The sequence below is a fragment of the Canis lupus genome, chromosome X (assembly GCF_011100685.1).
Source record: "Canis lupus familiaris isolate Mischka breed German Shepherd chromosome X, alternate assembly UU_Cfam_GSD_1.0, whole genome shotgun sequence".
NCBI classification, from domain to species: Eukaryota; Metazoa; Chordata; class Mammalia; order Carnivora; family Canidae; genus Canis; species Canis lupus.
In genome coordinates this window covers 38,131,101-38,156,711 of record NC_049260.1, presented here as the reverse complement: position 1 = coordinate 38,156,711, position 25,611 = coordinate 38,131,101, and the positions used below count along the sequence as shown (strand labels likewise).

The 25,611-nt window shown below is 41.9% G+C and overlaps 1 non-coding gene across 1 annotated transcript; it reads left to right on the top strand.

The window, feature by feature from the left end:
- Positions 1-16,616: 16,616 nt before the first annotated feature.
- On the top strand, positions 16,617-16,723 carry LOC119868604. The gene has a single exon (XR_005386594.1). It is a non-coding gene; the product is annotated as a U6 spliceosomal RNA (small nuclear RNA).
- Positions 16,724-25,611: the final 8,888 nt, after the last annotated feature.

The following is a 25,611-nucleotide window of genomic DNA, read 5'->3' as shown; positions in this document are numbered from 1 at the left end:
GGCTCCATCCCAGGACCCTGGGATCAGGACCTGAGCTGAAGGCAAATACTCAACCAACTGAGCCACCCAGGCGCCCCGGAAATTTTATCTTTAGTTTCAGAAATTAGTTTATCAAATGAGCATAAGATCTGATGCATTCTGGCTTCCTTAGGCACTATGGAATGAAATAGATGTCATCTCTTCACTTTTCTTAGAAAAGAATAAGTATCCGTAAGTGAAGTCTGAAGGACCAGGAGGACAAAGAATTCACCAACCATGGTTTCTGTATGATTGACTGTCTAGTGCTCCAGGTCCAATGATAGGACACTCCTGAGCATTACAAAAATAATCATGGTGTTGGCATAGTGCCATGCCCACTTTAGGCACCGCAACACTACCCCAGATTGGCGACTCAGTTTCTAGGGCAACCTTGACACCATGCTGTCTTGGTTTACCAGAGATGACAGTGCACCCCACTGTTCGTATAGTTGACCTGTGAATTACTTTTCCTGTAGAGATGATGGTTTTGTACACTCTCCAGCATATAGCTTTCACACGTTTTTTAAAAAGAAAGTCAGCAGGGTTAAATTTGTATTTGTGACTTTGGAACAGAATACAACTAGTGCTATTAAACCTTGACCTTGATCTTAACCTTCATGGTGACAGAGCCAGCCAGTTCACTGATTAGAGGTCTCCCCATTTTGAAGGCAAATGTGAAGCGGTAATTTGGTCATGACATAAAGAGAAATTTTGTCATAAAAAAGAATTAAATTTAATACCTAAAGTTAAATGGTTATAATCCTTAACAGATAATGAAAGCATTAACTGCTGGTCACATTTATAGCTATTCTTTCATGTCACTAATCAAAGAGTGAAAATAATACTTCTAGCCTTAAAATATCTCTTCCTGGCATTGAAAATCCAATTTGCTTTGAGAGTCATATGCCCCAAACTCCAGTCTTTATTTCCTTATTACCAATTTGGGACTAGAGGGGGGCACTTAATATGACTCATATTTTCCAAATTCCCTGGAAACCATAAAAAATATTTCCTTCAAATCCCATTACATACATTACAATCTATTGTCAAAGCTTCTCCCATAGAAATGAGGAGAATATGCTTGGAAAACTAGAGAATCATAGAACAGTGGCATTGGGAGAGTCATTAGAAAGCACCCGTCCTCTTCTCTCCCTAAGCAGATGAGCAAATGGAGACCTGCAGAAACCCAGGAGCTTGCCCACAGTCACACACCTAGTCTTGGATTTGGAACTAGAACCCAGGCCTCCTGCTCCACAGCTATGGGTGCTCCCCTTCCCCCACCAGCGAACAGATTCTCAGTCTTTTCAGGCTCTTGGATCCTGAATACAGTGAATGGGCTGGAAAAGAGTGAGAGAGACAGAATAAAGTTTAATGGGGGCATATCAAGGCTGAGAAAGAGGAAAAAGAATTATATTTTCCCTAAAGACCTCAAAATAGCCCTGGGAACGGAGAGAATTTAGACATTATTGGATATTGAGTTACTATGGAATTTGTATTATGTCTTTGAAAAATTAAACATATTTAGCCTTATTTTAATGTCTACCCCGAAGGATTGAGAGAGAACCAAAATGAAAACATTGATCAGTTAAAAGCACTACTCCTGGAATGCCTGAGGAATGTTCACCCATCTTCCCCATTTGCTATGCATGAATAAAGGGAGACGAAAATGCGTTATAATCTTAGTAGCTTACATCTTCAAATTCTGTAGGATAATCCATGATGGTGGAGGGCAAGCCTCTTGTTAACTGATTTTACCCTCATCATTTATAAGCATTTAATAATGATGGGTTAACACTGCACTGGAAGATAGAGGGGATTACGGACTGAATTGATTTTCTTGAGTTTCCCAGACCAATCTGGGGATCTGTTCGAGTATGTCATTTCTTCTTTGTGACATGGGAGGAATTACGGTACAGACATGCTTTGGGCCACTTCTTCAGGTCCTGCTGCAACATACACACATGAGCAAGACGGCTGCCCAATATGGAACACCAAATGCATGGGGGTCAGGCCATTGGGGAGGCTTATATCAATCAGAGAGGCAAGTCATATCCTGCTGATGCTGCTCCCTTCATGACGCCAGGGCACTGTTACATTGTGGAGGACAGACATGGCCATTCCCTTCGGGACCTAGAACAGTGGAGAGGCTTGGTTCTGGAAAGAGAGGTTCTGTGCATGGCTGTAGCATTACACATTGGGAGGAGCATTCGCTTAGTCATGCCTGTTTCAGTGTGCAAACTGGTGTCCAGCAACTACTTGCAGAAGGAGGATATTTCTTGAGAGAACAACACGTGCCAACAAATCAGGGTTTTCCTCCAGTCTTCACTATATTAATGAAACGTTTGGGTATAATCTGCCATAAATGTGTAAGAGCATTGGCCTTTTCTTTAATTCAATTATGAGCGTCACTTCAAATTTCTCATTGATTAGAGCCGTTGTGTGCCCTCTGATATTAATACCATCTTCTCGGGGGCACCTGGGTGGCTCAGTGGTTGAGCGTCTGCCTTCAGCTCAGGGCGTGATCCCGGGGTCCTGGGATCAAGTCCCACATCGGGCTCCCTGCGTGGAGCCTGCTTCTCCCTCTGCCTGTGTCTCTGCCTCTCTCTGTCTCTGTGTGTCTCTCATGAATAAATAAATAAAATCTTTAAAAAAAAATACCATCTTCTCACTTGGCAGACAGAACTTTTTAAATTTGGTGACTACGGTGAATGTGGACATGAGCCAAGGAAGGATTTGTTGCTCTAGCCGTCAATCCCTTCAGGAGCTGCTTCAGCTACAGGGTCACCTTGCCCAAGGGCATGTTCTTCTAGAGGTGGCTCGGATCCAGAAACTGATGGAAGTTGGGGGGTCTAAGACCCTGGCCATCCTGGCTCGATGAAAGACAACGTTAGCAGGCAGTTCTAGCTCCAGAGGCTGGGTTGACTGAGGCATGCCACCTCCATGTGTCTTTGGGCCCAAGCTTGCCCCCACCCCGGACCCCTTGCTCCCACAGGTGCTGACCTGCGCCAATACCTGCGCCACAAGCTCCACCTTAGCATCTGACTCTTGGGAACCAAGCCTACGGCAGTAATTCTTACTTCTTTTAGTGGCCTATAAAAAAGGAGACAAGTGTGTTTAAGCCATCTAATCTCATTACATGCGTGGTCCATAATACGTGGGGTTCACATCAATGTTTGTGCTTCCTCTGAAAGCATAGTTTAAACATATATGCCAGCACCCACCGTGCGTCAGCTAGAATGCCAAGAGCTGGAGAAACTGAGGTTAAAAAAAAAAAAGAGCCATAGCCTTGCTTTTAATAGGTACCCAGGCCAGAGAGACGGAGAGCTAACTATAAGTGATAATCAACCGAGCAGATAGTCTTGTGTGCTTGGCTTTAAGGCAGCCATCTTGGAAGTAAGGAGAAACGTGACTTTAGATACAACATCGGCATTTGTACAGCATTTGCACAGATAGGATGTCATCTGGCTTTCAGAATATCCTTATGGAATAAGTTAATTATTACAAAAATCGTACAGATAAGAAACCGGAAGTTGACTTTTGACCTTAAAGTCTTGTGCTTTCTTTGCCATTTCTAAACGCCTCCTTTTTCTTTTTTCAAAAGCATGTGGGCAGAAGGAAAGATGCTCCAAACCACTTTGTGTCAGAACACGTCAGTTCTCATTAGCAAACTGTGATTCCAGAACGTACACAGAGCGCACAGGACCTTGACCCAGTAGAACTTCAGAGAATATACTATTCTAATATAAACATCTGGGGAAAATAAGTACGTTCCAAATTAAATTACATGAGGCCAAAGCTGTGCTTATGACTTTAAAATCGTATCACATTTGGCTGTAATTTTTTTTTTAAGATTGTATTTATTTATTCATGAGAGATGCACAGAGAGAGGCAGAGACACAGGCAGAGGGAGAAGCAGGCTTCTCACCGGGAGCCTGACTCGATCCCCAGACCCTGGGATCACACCCTGGGCCAAAGGCAGACACTCAAACGCTGAGCCACCCAGGCGTCCCTGGCTATAATCTTTTGAGTAGCTTCAATGTTCCAGTGTTAGACGAACATGTTAGCTTGAATGTTCTATTTTAAAATTGTTGAGAGTTGGACAGGGCTCCCTAGGAGCAGTTTGACTTGTGTCATCACCATCATCATCTTTTTGTCACCATTGTTGTCAACCTTGAATAACAGCGTATAATGAAGCAGACATCGTGATTAGCATTTTCTCTACTTTATCTCATTTAATCCTCCCACCTGACCTTGAGGTTAATATTACCCTTACTTTACAGTTGGTAGGAATAAGTGCTGTGGTTTTGAATCACTCACACTTTTTTCTGGCATCCCAGAGTTCTTTATTATCTTCAAAATCATCACCAAAAGTAACATTGTCGTCATCATCGCAAAGCGTATATCCAGTATCTGTACATGCATATGTGCTGTGGAAATACATTTCAAGAGGTAAGTTCTCTCCTTGTAAGAGCTGGCATTCTAAAACCCTGCTTATGGTTTTAAATAACCAAATTCTTCACAATGCGTTCTCTTCTATTTTGGTCTACACCAGCAATGTGTTTTCCCATAATCCTAACATCCAATTATTTCCTTTTTCGCATTGGGACAATCTCATTCCCTTGTCCTTATTTGATTCCACAGTTCCATTTGTGATTCATGACTTTTTAGGTACCTGTTGTTGGAAGAGGCCATGAGAAACAAGAGTGCTAACATCAACACCAGTCTGAGAAGGAACACGGAAGGCATGAAGTTCAACTCTCGCTTTATAGAGGTTTTTGATTCCGTGTCTTCTGACTTCTCAACCAGGGCTCATGCCATTGGCTAATACTATGTTCCCGATTCTTCTGGAAAGACAGTTTCTCGTGAACAACGCAAAAGCACTCGCCAATGTTGCGTTGAAACTCACATCCTAAGATTTTGTTTGACTGTTTGCCCACTTTCACTGACTAATTCATAGTGCTTGGCACACACACTGTTGCATGTTAAGAGCATGAACTCTGGGGCCAGACTGCCCGAGTTCACATCCCTGATCTGCTGTTTGTGACTTTCAAGCAAGTTATTTGGCCTTTTTGTGCCTTGGATTCCTTGGCCTCTGTAAGTATGTATAAATTCCATGATATCATTATGAGGAGTAAATGAGTTAGTGGATGATGTGGAGAAACCTAGAACCATTCATAGTTCAAGCAAGTCATAACTTCTCAAACATGGCTTTGCTTAAGCTCAACATTATTATTTTTATTTTTATTTTTATTTATTTACTTTTTAAAAAAGATTTATTTATTTATTCTTGATAGACATAGAGAAAGAAAGAGAGAGAGAGAGAGAGAGAGAGAGAGAGAGAGGCAGAGACACAGGAGGAGGGAGAAGCAGGCTCCATGCTGGGAGCCTGACTTGGGACTTGATCCCGGGACTCCAGGATCGCGCCCTGGCCCAAAGGCAGGCACTAAACCGCTGAGCCACCCAGGGATCCCCTCTTTTTTTTTTTTTTTTTTTAGATTTTATTTATTTATTCATGAGAGAGGCAGAGACATAGGCAGAGACACAGGCAGAGGGAGAAGCAGGCTCCCTGTGTGGAGCCTGATGCGGGACTCAATCTCAGGACCCTGGGATCACGACCTGAGCCGAAGGCAGACGCTCAACCACTGAGCCACCCAGGCATCCCAAGCTCGACATTATTCTTGACCATATCTTTCCCCAGCAACAAGTACGCATTCTTAAGATTCCTTGTTATATGACTGTACAATAAAAAGGTTTTATTTTCTGTAAAGTTATGGTACTACATTGATAGAAAGAAATCAGAGCTGGTTGTAATTTTATCGCTGAAGTTTTAGCTTAAACTATTAGATCATTTTATTTGCCCTCCTATGAGCCTGAGTCAGGCTTATATGGAAACAACCAAAGCAGTGAAATGTGCAAGTTTCTCAAGACTTCTTCTGGGAAATTAATTTGCTCTGAAAGAAGTGTATGGCCTTCTTATCCTCCAATTATCCAATTATTCTCAGAAACACTGTCCTCTCTCCCTTCTTCCCTCTACTCCCCACCCCCCTTGACAATTCCCCTTACAGCTCCAGCTAACAAGCCTTGTCTAAAGTGTGCTCTGAGTGCTGACTTGCTGAAAGAGCCGCAGAAAGACACGTTTTTCATTAAATTTAAATTTGGGAACACCAGAGAGTCACGGTCTACATGTTCCATTCCAAGTCAGGAAGGACTGTAGTAAATAGTACAAATTCGGGCATCTATTCCTTACGTTAATTTCTATTTTTCTAAAATAGCAGCCTTTCACCCAGAGCCAGACACCTTTGTAGCAAGTCTTGGATTTGAACAAAGAGTAGAATATCATATTAAAATTGGAAAATTGTAGGGGCGCCTGGGTGGCTCAGTCGGTTAAACAGCTGCCTTCAGCTCAGGTCATGCTCCCAGGTCCTGGGATCGAGCCGGGTGTTCGGCTCCTTCCTCAGCGGGGAGCCTGCTTCTCCCCATGCCCCACTCCCCATTCAGGCTCCCTCTCTCTCAAATAAATAAATAAAATCTTTAAAGTAAAATAAAATTGGGACATTACAAGTCTATATTACCTAAATCCATACTGCCTAATAGAAATTTAATGTGAGCCACATAAATTATTTTAAATTTTGTAGTAGCTATATATATATAAAATTGATTTTGACAACATATTTTACTTAATCCAATATATCCTGAATATTATAATCTTGTCATATAATCAATAGGAAGACCTATTAATGAGATATTTTACATTATTTTTTATACCAAGTCTTTAAAATTGGGTGTTTATTTTACACTCACAGTGCATGACAATTCAAACTATATATTATTTTTGAGATTTCATGGATGTACTGAAATCCCTGAGGAAAATGGCAGATATGCTGGGCAAGTCTAAGAACATAAGCAGCGAGGATGAGCCTTCAAATTATGAATGAGCCATCTTGGAACCTGGCAAGAAATTATTACTTAGGGACACCTGGGTGGCTCAGGTCATGATCCCGGGGTCCTGGAATCGAGTCCCACATCGGGGTCCCCTCAGGGAGCCTACTTCTCCCTCTGCCTATGTCTCTGCCTGCCTCTCTCTGTGTCTCTCATGAAATACCCACCATTTGCTTCGACGTGGATGGAACTGGAGGGTATTATGCTGAGTGAAATAAGTCAATCAGAGAAGGACAAACATTATATAGTCTCATTCATTTGGGGAATATAAAAAAATGGTGAAAGGGAATAAAGGGGAAAGGAGAGAAAATGAGTGGGAAATATCAGAGAGGGTGAGAGAACATGAGAGACTCCTAACTCTGGGAAACGAACAAGGGGTGGTGGAAAGGGAGGTGGCCGGGGGGTGGGGGTGACTGGGTGACGGGCACTGAGGGGGGCACTTGACAGGATGAGCACTGGGTGTTATGCTATATGTTGGCAAATTGAACTCCAATAAAAAAGATAAAAAAATTAAAAAATGAATAAATTAAAAACATCTTTTTTAAAAAAGCAGTTGCTTGGACATTTCAGAGACTTTATTGTCAGTGTGGCTTCACTCAACAGTGCTCTAGGAGTCAAGAAACCTGAATGTGCTCCTGGCTCTACCACTAACCAGCTATGTGATCCAGAGTGTATCACTTATGCTTGGCACTACTGGGTTTTCTCATACCAGATTATCGTGTGCTCACTTCGGCAGCACGTATATTCTCATACCAGATTATGAAAATCTCTTCCCACATTATGAATACTCTAGCTACACACACACACACACACACACACACACATGCACACACTCACACACACCCCTGCTCTAACACTTACTTATTCTGAAGGTAAAGAAGATTTTCTTTAAAAAAATTGAACTATAGTTGATACATAATGCATTAATTTCAGGTGTACAACAGAGTCATTTGACAAGTCTATATGTTGTGCTATGCTCGCCACAAATGTAGCTACTGTCAATCTAAAGGAGCCTTTAAAAAAAATCTGTTCCTGGGGATGCCTGGGGGAATCACTCAGTTGGACATTCAACTCTTGGTTTTGGCTCAGGTCATGATCTCAGGGTTTTGAGATCGAGCCCCACCTCAGGCTCCCTCCTCAGCTGGAAGTCTGCTTGTCCCTCTCTGCACTGTCTCTCTCTCTCTTAAATAAAACATAACTTTTTAAAAAATATAAAATAAAATAAATCTGTTTCTGTTGTATTTTCGCCACTAAAAAAACTTATATTTTTGCTTATCAAGTTTCTCCATTTTGCCTTTTCTTCTTTTCAAGACTTGTGCCGGGTGCTGTTTTATATAAAGGATTAAAAATGAGAGCGAGCTCATTAAAATATTGCTTTGAGTAGTCTCAGAACATAGTGAATCGTTCATTTTGAGAATTAAGTTTTTTTTAATCTGGTCTATTTCATGAAAAATGTATTACACATCTCCTTTTCTTTTCCTCCTAGCTCACTTTCTCTTCCTTTCTGACAAAGGCAGCAAGCAGCAGATGGATGGGAAGAGATCGGGGGTCGTTTGGTAGTGGGTGGATGGGTCAGCCATCCTTTTGCTTTTGTGTGTCGAGGCCCTGGATAGACGCCAAGGGTATTTGAGGAAACAAGAGAGCAATGCAGGCTTTTAGGCAGAGTGCTCATTCATAATTAAGTTGCTTAGTTGCAGGCCCGTCAAAGGAAAACTTCAAATACCCTGACGGCAAAGCTACCTGTGCTAAAAGCAGAAACAGGATCATGCAGGGAAAAGGCAGGGCCAACAGCAGAGACTCAGGAAGCACTGAGCAGAGAGGACGTTTTAAAATACAAAAGCAAGAACCTGAGTTATGTGTCAGAGGAACCTGGCCAGCATTTGTGAGGTCGAAGATGGGGTGTCTACCGTTGGGGCCTGGGCTGATGTGCAGGAAGCTTACGCCTGGCTTTGTGCACTGTGCTGTCTCAAACAGGAGAGTGATTTCAGAATTACAAGCCAGTGACGTCACTCATGGAATATTGACTCCGCATTGAGCGTTGTGCTAGACTCGCTGAGTGCAGTCTCTAATTTAATCCTCTCCCTGACTTTGCTGTTGGTGACATTTTACAGATGGGGAAATCAAAACTCAGAGAGTTCGGATGACTTGCCCCTGAGTCTCCTGAGCAGCAAGGAGCCGAGGCCAACTGACCACAGATGTCTGCCTATTAAGCTTCAGTGTCTTTTTATTTTTGCTCCATCCACCCTCTGCCCCCACACCCACCTAAGTTTGACCTTCAGACCAGACACATTCCCACTGGATGACTCATCAGAGGTTCAGGATCAAAGATCAGTCTATTCTCAAAACCGCCTACCACTCAAGTCCTTTTAAGACCAGCCCCTATTCCTAAAAGGTCCTTGGGAGCTTCTAGGGAATCCAGGGACTCCGGCTAACCCCTGGGGGCCCTGTAAACAGGCCAAGGAAACTTCAGATCAGAATTTCCTTGGCCTTGAATCCGAAGGATTTGGGTGAAACTCAGCTGAGCTTCAGAATTCTGTAACAGAGGGCCGCCTGAGTGGCTCAGTGGTTGAGTGTCTGCCTTTGGCTCAGGTCGTGACCCTGGGGGATCGAGTCCCGCATGCGGCTCGCCCCTGGGAGCCTGCTTCTCCCTCTGCCTGTGTCTTTGCCTCACTCTCTCTGTCTCTCATGAATAAATTTTAAAAAATCTTTTTTTTTAAAGAAAGAATTCCATAACAGAAATCTGCCTAGATCATTTTATTTTGCTCACTGCAATGACATGAAGTAGAAGTATGGGACGAGGCCATCTTACATCACCTCCCCAGAACCACACTGATGGTAGAACAGGAGAGAACCCTAGAGAGAATCTAGTTGAAGGGCCTTGTTTTACGCATGAGAGGCTCAGAGAAACTTAGGTCACAAACTTAGCAAACAGCAACATGGGACCGGAGCTCCCATGTCTCCAACCAAGGCTAATGGCTACTGGATGACTACCCCATCCTCCTCTCCCTAACCCCATCCTCCCCAGCCATGCCACGCTCCTGCTCAACACCAACGTCAGACTAGGCCTAGGGGCAGGGTGCATTTCCAGAGCTAAAGAATGACAGATAACCTATATAAGAAAGCAAGCCAACACAGCTTCTGAGAAACGGGGCCTGCTCTTTCAAACTAGGCAAGTGCTGCAGACTATATGCACCTCTCCAAGCATGCCAAGATCACCACCACATAGCTTGCGACGTGGCCCAGTGCCTCATTCTAGGTAGGCAAAGTTTTTCACAGCATCAGTCCTCCATAGAACTATGTCATCACAGCAAACAGCTTTCTGAGGAACATTCGCGCCAGCAAGACATTTGGTAAGCAGCCTTTAGATGGCGCTAATGTTCTACTGTAACACAGTCTGCAAGCACAGGATGCTCAGAAATCAAGGAAGTGGAAGAGAGCTCAAGAGGCTAGCTGTATTTCACCCGTCCTGTGCCAGGCCCTGAAAACACACTTACAAACACTTTGGGAGGTATCTTGATGCAAATACATTTCTGAGGCTTTCACTGCCATGGCAAGGTCTTGGCAATGCTGAATGTACCAGACTGCTTCAGGCAGGTCTCATGCAGTCCCTGCCATCAGTCAGCACTTCAAATGTGAATACACATCCTCTGAATTCAGATTCGTCCTGTGTTTTTGTGCATTGATGAGAACTTGTGGCGATCTTGATTCATAAGGTCTGATTGTGCCACTAGATTGGGTGATGGAGCCATTCATTTTGTGAGATGGTTTTCATCAGGAAACCCTCATTCATTCACTTAAGAAAGGGCTGGTGAAGCCATCATTTTTCCCCCCCTGGCTCTGAAAAGAAGGGTGGGGGAAAAACACATCACACCAGAGCAACCTTTCTACAGCAGGCTTTCATGTCTTACTTCTTCTCTTTTTCACATGCTGCGAGTCCCGAAGGCTCTGTGTGTCTCATAGTATCACCAAAAGAGACGATGCTTTGCTATCTAGTTTTCTTATGTCAAAGCAGCGGGTGACAGGCTGTGTCACAGTCACATTGAGAAGCTCTGGACATTGTTGAGGTTTTCTATGCAGAAAGAAAGTAACTCCTTGTCCATTCACATGGATGGCTCTGCACATGTGGGAGCTGATAGAAGTTTTCAAAATAAGACTCCACACTTAGTATATATATATATACACATGTGGGGCTGATGGATGCGTGTGTGCGTGCATCTGTGTGCGTGTGTGTGTGTGTTTGCCCATCTTGAGTACAGGAGGATTGGAGATCAGGAAGATGTGAAAGTTGAGGGGTAAAGATCCCATCCAGATCATCTGGTGGAAACAAATTTGGGAGAGCCATGATATCATTATTCTAATGTCTGAAATTCTATTATAGTGGGGAAAAATCAATTTATCCAGAAAGATCATGTAAGGAGCAGAATTAGAACTAGAGAGATAGAAATTGTTGGAAGATAGATTTCAATTAGGTTGCAGCAAGAACGTTTTTTAGTTTTTAAAATTAAAACAAAGATTCTAACTTACAGAAGCATTGCAAGAGAAGTGCAAAGAATGCTCACATCCTGTTTGCCTAGATTCTTCAGTTGTTAATATTTTCCACATTTCATTCATGTATCTTTTGCTCATATATGTATTGATATTTTCCTGAATATCAGGAAATTTTGTGAGTAAATGGCATTATAATATCCATATATCCCTAAATATTTTATCATGCCAAAAAGTAAGGATATTGTAATTGGAATAAAATTATACACTCCATATTCAAATTTCAGCAAATCTTCCAAGGGTGTTCTTCATAACAATATTTTTTCCTCTGATCCAGGGTCCATTAAGATATATTACTGGTGATGTTATTAAGTATGAACATTTTAAGATTTAGGATTTTCAAAGAAAAGCAAAGCTGGAGGCATCACAGTTACAGACTTTAAGCTATATTACAAAGCTATAGTGATCAAAAACAGTATGATAATGGCACAAAAATAGACACATAGATCAATGGAACAGAATAGAAAACCCAGAAACAAACCCACAGTTCTATGGTCAATGAATCTTTGGCAAAACAGGAAAGAATATCCAATGGGAAAAAAGAACGTCTCTTCAACAAGTGGTGTGGGGAAAACTGGACAGCAACATGCAAAAGAATGAAATGGGACCACTTTCTTATACCTTAAACAAAAATAAATTCAAAATGGATTAAAGACCTAAATGTGAGACCTGAAACCACAAAAATTCTAGAAGAGAGCACAGGCAGTAACCTCTATGACATCAGCTGTAGCAACGTCTTTCTAGATATGTTCCCTGAGGCAAGGATATAAAAGTAAAATAAACTACATCAAAATAAAAAGCTTCTGCACAGCGAAGGAAATAATCAACAAAACTAAAAGGCAAACTGTGTAATGGGAGAAGATATTTGCAAAAGACATATCTGATAAAGGGTTGGTATCCAAAATATGTAAAGAAGTTATAAAACTCAACACCCCCCAAAATGAATAGCCCAATTAAAAAAATGGGCAGAAGACATGAGTGGACATTTTTCCAAAGAAGACATCCAGATGGCCAACAGATAGATACATGAAAAGATGCTCAATATCACTGATCTGCAGGGAAATGCAAATCAAAACCACAATGAGGTATCACATCACGCCTGTCCAAATGGCTAAAATCAACAACACAAGAAACAACAGGTGTTGGTGAGGATATGGAGGAAGGGGAACCCTCTTGCACTGTTGGTGGGAATGCACACTGGTGGGGTCACTCTGGAAAACATGGAGGATTCTCAAGAAGTTAAAAATAGAACTACCAGCAATCACACTACCAGGTAATTACCTAAAGGATCCAAAAACACTAAATCAAAGGGATACATGCACCCTGATGTTTATTGCAGCATTATCTACAATAGCCAATTTTGGAAAAAGCCCAAGTGACCATGGATTGATGAATGGATAAAGAAGAATGGACAATGGAATATTGCTCAGCCATAAAGAAGAATGAAATCTTGCCATTTGCAGTGACATGGATGGAGCTGGAGAGTATAATGCCAAGCGAGATAAGTCAGTCAGAGAAAGACAAATACCATATGATTTCCTTCATATGTGGAATATAAGAAACAAAACAAATGAGCAAAGGGAGAGGGGAAAAAGAGAGATGGAGACAAGCCAATAAATGGACTCAATTATAGAGAACAAACTGATGGTCACCAGAGGGGAGGTGGGTGAGGGGGATGTGTTAAATAGGGCATGGGGATTAAGGAGGGCACTTGCTGAGATGAGCACCAGGTGTTGTATGAAGTGTTGAATCACTATATTATACACCTGAAATAGTATTATATTGTATGTTAACTAACTGGAATTTAAATAAAAACTTTAAAAAAGATTTAGGATTTTCAGAAATGAAAGGGGATGTACCATATGTCAAACTCCAAATATCAGCTTGGCAAGTGTATCAATATATTGCTTACCAACTCAGGGCATGTGGTGGGATAAATAACCTATTTAAATAAATAACCTTAATCACCGAAAACCAGTTAAGGCTTTTTGTGTCCTGTGGGTGAAGTTTGCCTGTCCTAAAGTCATGAAAATCTCCTCTTATGTCTTCTGGAAGCTTTACAATTCTAAGTTTTGCGTTTAGGTTTATAATACGTTCCAAATAGGGGCACCTGCCTGGCTCAGTTAGTAGAGCATGCGACTCTTGATCTCAGGGTTGTGAGCTCAAGAGCTGTGTTGGGTGGAGAGATCACTTAAAAATAAAATCTTAAAAAATTACACCCGAAATAAATTTTTAGTGAATGCAGTGAAATAGGAGTCGAGTTTCTTTAACATTTTCCCCCTATATTATTATAGTTCCATTTCTTTAGAACATTAGGCCTCTGCTTATCGTCAGATATAATTTCATAGATGAAGAGATTGGGCCAAAGGGTTGCACCCAGATGTAGAGCCGAGCAGAGAGGGCATTGCATTAGAAGGACGTGGTCATTGGAGGGGCTGAGGGATGGCATTCCCTTGCCTTAAACGTCAGTGGTTGAGGATTAGTCCTGGAGATCTGATGTGTCACTTGTGAACTTTGTGCTGAATTTCAGAAGATAACAAAGGATTTGCTTGCTGCCTCAGAAAACACTCATCAGTGGGCTGGCCAAATAAGTTACCACTCAGGGGAAGTTATGCTGGATTCCAACGTGGATTTAACCCAAAAAAGATAGAATACTATGTGAGTTCATTTCAGAGTGCAGGCCAACTTAGTCAGAAGAGACACTCAAGGGGTGCCTGGGTGGCTCAGTCGATTAAGTGTCTGCCTTCAGCTCAGGTCATGATTCCAGGGTCCTGGGATCGAGCCCCTCATTGGGCTCCCTGCTCAGCGAGGAGCCTGCTGCTCCTCCCCCTCTCTCTCTCTTCCTTTCCCCTGCTTGTGCTCTCTCTCAAATAAATAAATAAATAAATAAATAAATAAATAAATAAATAAATAAATCTTAAAAAAAAAAAAGACATTCGAACTGAGACTCAAAGGATAAGCAGGAGAAAACAGGTGGAGAGGAGGGGCAAGATGGCCCCCGTGCATGCTGGGGTGGAGGATCTGGCAACCAGTGCTAGGCAGCCATGGAGACCAGGTGTGGGAAGTGAGATGGCCGAGGGAGGAGCCTGAAAATGGCATGAGCAGCCAGGCAGGCACTGATTTGCCTCTCTAGGGACTGTGCTGTGCTAGGAATCTTAGACTGGATTTTAGGTTCACTGTGAAGCCTCTGAAAATTGGTGTTAGTGACTTTTCTGCCCAAAGAGCTTTCATGCACAAAAACATTCTTACGGTCACTTGTGTCTTACTATTTAATTTATCCATGTTATAGAAATAAAAACCTATACTTTTAAGATTTTAAGCTCAACTTTTAAGTTACATTTATAAGCCTGGCGATGTTCTGCATGAGAAAAATAATTTTCAACTTAATTGGTTATTTAATTACTGTGCACTTATTTCATAAATCTGACAGATCATATTCTCCCGAATATTTAACACCAGGACCATCTTTAATCAATCGAATCACGTTAGATTTTTTAAACGACGTTTACAAATGTAATATATTTGATTCTCTCACATTCACAGAGGCAGACTCACAAATCTTACGTGAGAAATATGCCTAAACTCAGTAATGAAATTCTTTTAAGCTTTTCAAGTATCTTTGGGAAAAAGAAAAGAGACGTTTACTTGGATCAGTGCAAGTTTTCAACACTTGTCAGTATACTTGACCCAACACAGTTCGTGCATTGTTCTTTTTTTTTTTTTTTACAGATTTTATTTATTTATTCATGAGAGAGAGAGAGAGAGAGAGAGGGGCAGAGCCACAGGCAGAGGGAGAAGCAGGCTCCATGCAGGGAGCCTGACGTGGGACTCGATCCCGGGTCTCCAGGATCAGGCCCTGGGCTGAAGGCGGCGCTAAACTGCTGAGCCACCGGGGCTGCCCTTGTGCTTTGTTCTTGTTTTTAATACTCTCCTTGTGTTACTTAGTCAAGCAAGGGGAAGGCATTTACCAGATCAGTTTAGCTGAGATTTCCGTCAGAAATTCTGGGTCAGGGGTGCCTGGGTCAGGGGAGAGGAAGAGAGGGAGAAGGAGGAGCAGGCTCCTCGCTGAGCAGGGAGCCCAACCAAGCATCCAGCTCTTGGTTTTGACTCAATTTGTGATCTCAGCGTCGTGGGATCAAGTCCCACATCGAGTTCCGTTCTGCACTCAATGCAGAGTCTGCTTGTGATTCTCTCTCCCTCTGCCCCTCCCACTCTTGCTCACTCTCTCTCTTTCTCTCTAAAATAAATAAATAAAATCTTTTAAAAAACCTGAAATTCTGGGCTGTAAAAATCTGACCAGAAGTTTCACAGGGCAAGTGTTCTATTTTTTCGTTTGTTTCTTTGTTTCTATTTTGTTTTAAAAGGTACCCTGGGGAGCACCAGGGGGGCTCAGTCAGTTGAGCATCTGCCTTTGGCTCAGGTCATGATCTCAGGGTGCTGAGGGTCCTGGAATGGAGCTCCAAGTCTGGTTCTCTGCTCCTCCCTCTCCCCCAGCCCCTCCCCCAGCCCTGCTCATGCTCTCTCAAACTTTCTATCTTAAATAAATAAATAAAATATTCTTTAAAAAATAAATAAAAGGTACCCGGGATTTGTTTCATTCAAGGTATGGTAAGATACACAGACATGGACATGACTGCCAGGAAGGATTAAGTTCTTACCCACAGTTCTCTAGAATCAGGAGGCATTCCAAGCCATGTAAGGCCACATGCAGAATCACCAGGGTCAGTCAGGAGGCAGAAGAACTGAGGCAGAAACGTGGGCTGAGCTTTTATTTTGGTTTTCACAGGAAGGAATGGGCGAAGCAGGGTAGGCAAACAGGGCAGACCTAGGATTGAATAGTTTGAATAATTGGGGCGGGCCCTGGGCTAGAAGGGCAAACCCTAGTTGGCTGGTACCTGACTCTGGGGTGATTTAGGGCAAAGGGACAGTGTTCTGGACTGCAGGAGCCCGTTAAAAGGAAGGGGATGGTGGATACAGACTCAGGACTGGTTGGTTTGCAGCAAAGTGTTTGCTATCTCTAGGAATTAGCTAACTCTAGAAAAGGCAGGCCCTCCCCAAGTCGTCAATGCCCCAAGATGTCAAAGCACCATAAGGTAGAGAAAATAAAAAACACAGTACTTGTTTGGGCAGCACAGGTACTAAAATTGGAAGAATATAGAGAAGATTAGTGTGATCCCTGCACAGGGATGACGCACAGATTCATGAAGGATGCCATATTTTTAGATGAACATTTTTTTCCTTAAAAAAATAAAATGAGTGGCTGCACCAGTTCACATTCCCACCAACAGTGTAAGAGGGTTCCCTTTTCTCCGCATCCTCTCCAACATTTGTGGTTTCCTGCCTTGTTAATGTTCCCCATTCTCACTGGTGTGAGGTGGTATCTCATTGTGGTTTTGATTTGTATTTCCCTGATGGCAAGTGATGCGGAGCATTTTCTCATGTGCATGTTGGCCATGTCTATGTCTTCCTCTGTGAGATTTCTCTTCATGTCTTTTGCCCATTTCATGATTGGATTGTTTGTTTCTTTGCTGTTGAGTTTAAGAAGTTCTTTATAGATCTTGGAAACTAGCCCTTTATCTGATATGTCATTTGCAAATATCTTCTCCCATTCTGTAGGTTGTCTTTTAGTTTTGTTGACTGTATCCTTTGCTGTGCAAAAGCTTCTTATCTTGGTGAAGTCCCAATAGTTCATTTTTGCTTTTGTTTCTTTTGCCTTCGTGGATGTATCTTGCAAGAAGTTACTGTGGCCGAGTTCAAAAAGGGTGTTGCCTGTGTTCTCCTCTAGGATTTTGATGGAATCTTGTCTCACATTTAGATCTTTCATCCATTTTGAGTTTGTCTTTGGAAAACTGTGTGGAGGTTCTTCAAAGAGTTAAAAATAGACCTGCCCTACGACCCAGCAATTGCACTGTTGGGGATTTACCCCAAAGATACAGATGCAGTGAAATGCCGGGACACCTGTACCCCAATGTTTATAGCAGCAATGGCCACAATAGCCAAACAGTGGAAGGAGCCTCGGTGTCCATCGAAAGATGAATGGATAAAGAAGATGTGGTTTATGTACACAATGGAATATTACTCAGCCATTAGAAATGACAAATACCCACCATTTGCTTCAATGTGGATGGAACTGGAGGGTATTATGCTGAGTGAAGTAAGTCAATAGGAGAAGGACAAACATTATATGTTCTCATTCATTTGGGGAATATAAATAATAGTGAAAGGGAATATAAGGGAAGGGAGAAGAAATGTGTGGGAAATATCAGAAAGGGAGACAGAACATAAAGACTCCTAACTCTGGGAAACGAACTAGGGGTGGTGGAAGGGGAGGAGGGCGGGGGGTGGGGGTGAATGGGTGATGGGCACTGAGGGGGGCACTTGACGGGATGAGCACTGGGTGTTATTCTGTATGTTGGTAAATTGAACACCAATAAAAAATAAATTTATTGTAAAAAAATAAAAAAAATAAAATGAAAAACCTTGATTAATATATCCTGAAACTTCCACCCAAGGCTGAAGCAGACAGTTGTTGGGAGGGCCTCCATTTTGTATCTGCTTTTGCCTGCCATATCACCTGTCATACCAAGCCACCAATTTCAGATTCTAGTAATAAATATCGCATAGAATTTCTGGTCTGAAATAATTCGTCTATCATATCAGACAGGGCCCTATTTGGATCCTCTGATTATATTTCCCTTTTGCATAACCACCAGCAATACCCTACATTGGAACCTATGACATTATATGTGGGTAGACTATTGAACCCTGTCCTCTGGCCTCATCATGTCATCCATCTTTTTTCTCTTTCTAAGTCCCACATGCCTTATGAGTTGTTCTTCTGCTGTTGTTTTATTCGATTCTTCACGCAGTGGCTAATTGTTGAGGGCTCACCGTGTGCCTGACACTGTTCTAAGTGCTGAGGACACACCACACAACAAACCAGACAGAGGTTCCTGCCCTTGCAGAGCTTTAATTTGAACAAGGAGACAGACAACAAACAATGCACATGATGAATGAGTTAATCGGATAGTATGTCAGAAGGTGGTAAGTATTATGGGAAAAAGAAAAAGTAGAGTAAGGCAAGGAACATTGGGATGCTGGTGGGGATGTGAGAGAAGTTTGAAATAGGGCGGACAGGGGAGCCTCATGAGAAGGAGGCATTTGAGCAAAGGCCTCATGCTTACTAATGGAGTCACATGATCATATCTGAAGATCAAGGCTATAGTTCAGGTTAGATGAGGACACTGTAGGAAGAAGAGTAGAGAGATAAGGGACATGTGACTTGCAGATGCAGTGAGGTGGTTAAATGTGGAGGGCCGTGCTAGAGTGGCCAGTTTGTGAGTTGCCTTGCACATTCCATGGGGCATGGGGTGCTAGGCCTTATAAGTGCTGTGCGGGGCTGGGCTGGGCAAGATAAAGGCCAGACATAGACACCTGTATTGCAGTCTTCTTCCCAGAAATGATAAGTGGAAGCCACAAGAATGAGCAAACTTCAAAGGAGACCCTGGGAACATCCATCTATGAGGAACAGGTAGAAAAGAGGAAATGGAAGGAGACATCTGAGTGGTTTCAGCCTGAGATGCTGGGGAGGGACCAAGGAATAAGGAACCAAGGAAGCAGAGATCGGAGAGGATCGGGGGATGGGAAGTGGTGCATCCTCAACCCAAGGATTGTGTGAGGATTGGGAAGTTTGGTGGTGTTAATGGGAATCTTTTTGGTGACCTTTCAATATAGAAGCTACAGGCAAACTGTTGTGAATCCACAAGAATTCAGGGAATATTATTCTCATGAGCCCTTTCTGAAAAATCTATTAGACAACAAGCTTCAGAAAACCAATTGAAGAAATTATCTAAGACTAAAATTGTGGTAAGAAGGGAGAAAGAAGGGGTGCCTGAGTGGCTCAGTTGGTTATGCGTCAGACTCTTGATTCTGCTCAGGTCATGATCTCAGGGTTGTGAGATCCTCTACGCTTAGTGGAGAGTCTGCTTGAGATTTTCTCCTTCTCCCTCTGACCCCACCACTGCTCATACATGCTCCTTCTTTCTCTCAAATTAATAAATAAATCTTTAAAAGAAAAGAAGGGAGAAAGTAGTTTGTAATGGTTATATCCGACAATGTAAATGTAGTATTCAAAAAATTGGATGAAAAAGGATGGGGTACATACCAAGCAGGATAAATTTGCTCACTGCCTTACGTATGTTGGGATCAAAAGGATATTACTTAAAAATTATGCAGTAGGGAAGAGATGGGGAATAGCAAGTGTTTACAAACTAATTTCAACATTGCTCATGGTAGACAGTATAAACAAAGGGACTAAGGTATGTTCAGAGGCATTAGTATATAGGTAACTAAATGAGTTTCCTATTGCTTCTGTAAGAAATTATCACAAATATCATGGCTTAAACAATACAGATTTATTATCTTATACTTCTGGAGGTCCAAAGTATGAAATGGGTCTCACCAGGGTAAAATTTAGGTGTTGGTAGGACTGCATTATTTTTGGAGGTGCTGGAGGAGAATTCATTTTTCTTGCCTTTCCAGATTCTAGAGAACGCAGCATTCTTTGCCTCATGGCTTCCTTCCTGCATTTTTAAAGCCAACAAAGGGAGTCAAGTGCCTTTCACATCATATCACTCGGACCTTGGTTCCTTTATCAAATATCCTTCTCACTCTGACTTTTCTGTCTCCTTCTTTTCTGTCTTCCCTCTCCCTCCACTTTTAAGGATCCTTGTGATGATATCAGGCCCATGCAGATAATCCAGCCTGATCTCCTTATCTTAGGATCAGCTGATTAACAATCCTAATTCCATCTGCAACCTTAATTCTCCTTTGCTCTATAATAAAGTGTATTCATAGGTTCTAGGAATTAGGACATGAGCACCTTTGGGGGGCCCTTATTCTGCCTATCACAATACTTAGGTTCCAATAAAAACATAAAACTTCCTAAGTTTCAAAGTATATCCTCCCCCAAAAGAAAATACAAATAAAATGCAAGATGGAGGAGGAAATTGTAGCTCAGAGGTAGATAAGCTAATAATTTGTGGCTAATAATTTTTTTAAGATTTTATTTATTCATGAGAGACAGAGAGAGGCAGAGACAGAGGGTGAAGCAGGCTCCACGCAGGGAGCCCGATGTGGGACTCAATCCCGGGACTCCGGGATCACGCCCTGAGCCAAAGGCAGCCACTCAACCGCTGAGCCACCCAGGCATCCCTGTAGCTAATAATTTCTAAGCTTGAACCTAGAATATTTAACTCTCAAGCTCTTGCTTTTTATTGCTTCACATGATAAAGTTCAAAGACTCATCTCTTACGAAGTGGAATAATGATTGTCAGTCTGGTCCTTATAAAGAAGGAATGTCTAAAGATGAGGACAGATATGATTATGATCAGGATCAAAGAATGCCAAAAAAACTAATTAAGGAAGGTAGAGGAGGCCAAGAGGAGCCAAAGGGATCGTTACTATCTTGAAATATAATAGGATTTTCATGGGGATGAATTGGGTTATTTTTCTTTATTTTCTCAGAAGACAGAAGTACAGTAATAGATTTAAGTTAAAACTGCAGGCATTTTAGATCTTCATTAGAAATAAAGTCTTTTCTTTTAAGAGGCCTGGAAGAGACCTCCAGTGGAAAATTTGAGAGACACTGAGGCCATTCCCCAGCCTTGAAGTGAAGGCCAAGCAAAATGGCTGATTTCCTAGGACCTCTCTTAATTCTGATAAACGATGACAAGGTTCAAGCCCAGGGTAGAGGGTAGGTCATGTGTCATGGCCCAAACTCCAAACTGCTGTTGTTTCTGACAGTCACTGGATAATTGGGAAATTTATTAGGCCAAGGGCCAAGGAAAGCTTGGGTATCAAACCTTTGGAAAATGAATGCTTCTTTGTTCAAAGCGATGAGACAACATAATGGAAGAAACACCCACATTATTTTTCCAGTCTTGAAGGATGCAAGTGGAGTTGTCAGGCCATGCTTTAGGTATCTATTCTGATTCTGTCATGTACTAGCTGAGTGGCCTTAGGTAATTTACTGAACTGCTCTGAGTCTCAGTTTTCTGATCTGTCGAATGGGCATAATGATACATCTGCCAAAGGGGTTTTAGGAAGACTAAATGAGGGAATTTAAGGCGGGCCTGCCCACGACAGACGCTCAGTTAATATGATTATCTGTCCTCCAAGCAAACTATGGAACAGGCTGCATTTGATCTGCGATGTTTTCATGCTGCCATTAACAGGCCCGAGCAACACCTCCCTAGGATCTACCTTCTTAAGAATGTGCCCCCTATGCCTACATTTGCTCTCTCTTACCATAGTCCTATCTGCACCCCAAATTTACATTTGAGTGATCCTTCAACAGATGTTGGGTGAATAAGACATGCTTCTACTCCCAATGAAAAGAAGAAAATAGAAATGAAGAAACCATTATGAAACAACATGAAAGCACCATGAGAGGTATGGAGAGCAGCCAGCAGACGTTATGGTAAGTACTCTTAGGGTCATAATGTGCTTGGCAAGGTGGCAGGTGGTAAAACTGAGCTATAAGTTGAGTTTTCTGCTGGTCTGGTTGCACTTGGATTGGGTGGTGCTCCTGGGGACAAATGTCTCCCTCTTGTTAACTCTAAAGAAGTGGCTCTAATGCTCCTGTTAGTGATTGATGCTTTTGGACTAATTGGATACTTTGATATTCTCAGATTACCCTACTTGGTCCCTTACTACACATAAGATGCATATGGTGGCAATCTCTCCAGGACCATCTAACCTCATCCTAGAAAGAACCATTCCAACTCTGGCAGAAGAGGGGGAACCCAGGGACCCAACACCAATGTCTGGCTACTATATAGCTCTAGCTGTGTCTTGGTTCTTTAGTATATATTGTGGAAGATCATTTAGATAAGTGACTTATGGTTGGCTGGGAGCTCAAAGATCACAAATTCTTCTCCTACTAATAGGTGTAGTCTATTTTTGCACTTTGAAATTGGGGTGGCTTTGTGATTTGCTTTGGCTGATAGGAAGTTAGCAAACAGGATGCAAATAGAAGCTTGAAAAGTGCTTGCTATTTCAACTAACCCTATTCTAGACCAGCCAGCCTGCAGCCAACAAGCATCTGACCCTAGACCAGGAGTTGGCAACTACAGTTTGCTAGGCAGCTGCCTGTTTTTTGCAAATAAAGTTTTATTGGAAAGTACATGCTCATTCATTTGGTCTCTATGGCTTCTTTAGTGCTATACGGGTAGGCTTGAGTAGCTGTGATAGAGACTCTGTGGCCCACAAAACCTAAAATATTTACTATTGGCCCCTTTTCAGAAAAAGTTTGCAACCCTTGCCCTAGGTATGTGAGAAAGCCCAGCCCATCCTGGCCCAAACTGCCAATCCATAGAATTATAAGCTAAACAATGATTGTTTTAAGCAACTTAATTTTTGAGAAGTTTGTTGTGCTGCAAAAATTATTACAGTTCTATAAAGGTTTCTCAGAGAAGTTTGAGAACTACATGTGGCTAAGGGAAGGCTCAAAAGTTAGATGAGGCCAGCACAATATTTTTGCCTTTAGCCTTTGACAATGTTTTGGAGGAGGAAATTGATTTATTTTCATAATATCTCCGCACACATATATGAACTGAAAACAGAGCAATTTGTCACAAGAGTTATACGTACAGCTCCATACTCATCAATCTATTAACATCTATCAATCCATCTCTGCTGTGTGCTGATAGCGATTGTAGACAGATTAAATAATTGGATGGCACAGCCACAGGAGATAACAGAATTTGCAAATAAAGACCCTCGGATATTAAATTTTGACAAAACTTTTGTTAAAACCAGTGAGACTCTGCTTTTCTTGATAACTATGAATGTTGAGATATTGTCATAGAATGCACTTACCCCCAAACTAAATAAAGGCTGTTAGGTGGTTTTTTAGTCTGTCAAGGAAAGATCATCTGTGTGGTAAGAAAAATGAAGATCATCCTTTTAACTCCCAAAGAGTAGATGTATTATTTCTAGTGCGGGAAGTAGGACTCTACTTCCCCAGCTCCATGTTCCAGGGCCCCTAAAATCTCTCAAGTAGAATGCCTTTGTGAAAGAAGATCACTTCATCACGTCCATATGCAAAAATTGCTTATTCTTAATCACTCTTTGTGTCTATCTTGAAAAAGTTCAAATAAACATAAAGACCCCATGTGTCTAGAAGGCCTAAAATAATGAAAATATTTTTGATCAACTGATTGATTTCTTTTTCTTTAAAGATTTTATTTATTTATTCATGAGAGACACCCAGAAAGAGAGAGAAAGAGAGGCAGAGACACACGTGAGGGAAAAGCAGGCTCCAAGCTGGGAGCCCAATGTGGGACTCAATCCTGGGTCTCCAGAATCATGCCTTGGACTGAAGGTGGCGCTAAGCCGCTGAGCCACCTGGGCTGCCCAATTGATTGATTTCTTAAATGGACATTTATCAAGATTTATGTGAGAAAATAAGGAATTGCAATTCCCTCCATTGCGTGAAGGAATAAAGCCAAAAGTTACATAAGACCATCCAATGAATTGTCATTAAGTCCGAGTTTGATACTCATGACTCCTGGCACCCAAACCCCAAAGTTAAAACTACTGCATATGAATTGGTGGGGGACATAATTCAGACCATAAGAACACACTACTGTAGGGGTGCCTGGGAGGCTCAGTAGGTTAAGCATCTGACTCTTGATTTCAACTTGGGTCATGATCTCAGGGTCTTGAGATGGAGTCCCATGTGGGACTCTGCACTGGGTGTGGAGCCTGCTAAAGATTCTCTTTCCCTCTGCCCCTCCCCCTACTTGCACACGTGCTTGCTCTCTCTCTGAAAAGAACATGCTACTGTAAATCAGTGTCACTCTGTAGATCCAGGTGAAAAGACTTTATGCATGTAGTATTTCTTATTCTTTAGCAGCATTACCACCACCATTGCCACCATCTTCCTTCTCCTCCTCCTTTTACTCTCTTGCTTCCTTATCATGAAATATAGCATCAGGGAAGGTGGGACTGGGGACCACAAAGCCTGATCTGGCCCTAGTCCTACCTCTGACATTGTACTTTCAGCTCACTGGGTCTTGATTCCCTTCTCTATGAAGTATTGGTGGAAAGGAAGATACTCAAGACTGTCTATGCCTGAAATTTCACAATTCCATTATTATATTTATGACCATAGGCAAAGTAAGGAAGATTGGAGGTTATCCCAGGATGATTCTTGTCGCTCCTTCATCACTCCCTAGTTCACTTGTTACATTATTAAATTATGTTTAGAAGTTCCTTCTTGCTAAGGGAAACAAGCCAGAGGCAGAAAGACAGGTTCTGCGTGATCTTACTTATATGCAGAATCTAATGTGGAAGCAGAGAACAGAATGGTGGTGGCTAGAGAGTGGGTGGAGGGGGGAAATGGAGAGGTCTTGGTCAAAGGGTACAAAGTTTCAATTATGCAAAATAAGTTCTGTAGATCCATTGTACAATACAGAGCCTGCATACAGAGCAATACTGTGTCACAGACTAAAAATTTGCTAAGAAGGTAGATCTTATGTTAAGTGCTCTTAACATACAAGGAGGAGGAAACTTTCGGAGATGAGGAATAAGTTTACCGCATTAATAGGGATAGTCGTTTCACAGGTGTGTACTTACCTCCAAACGCATCGAGTTGTTCACATTAAATACCTACAGCTGTTTGTGTTTTAATCATCCCTTGATAAAGTGATTTTTAAAAATTGCCTTCTTTGGGTGGAAACTGTATTCCTCTACGTAGCTTGTTAAAAATATTACCTGTGGGAGGAGCAAGTATGTAAACAATAATGCAAAACTGTACAGATCAGGATTGCTTTGCTATTTTTCCAAAGAGTGTAACTAATTGAATAATTTCAGTGTGTATCCCTTCCATTAGTCAGCAAGAAATATCTAGTTAGCTTTTACTCTATGAAATATTACTGCTAATAATTGATAATAGTGATAATTTGTTGAATGCCTACTAAGTGATTGGTTTTCTTGTGTCTGCTATTTTAACACTTAGCAATTGTAGGAAGTGGATTTTACTGTCTCCATTTTGCAGGTAAAAATCCTGAGACTCGGAAAAGTTTATTAGCTCTGCCAGATGTA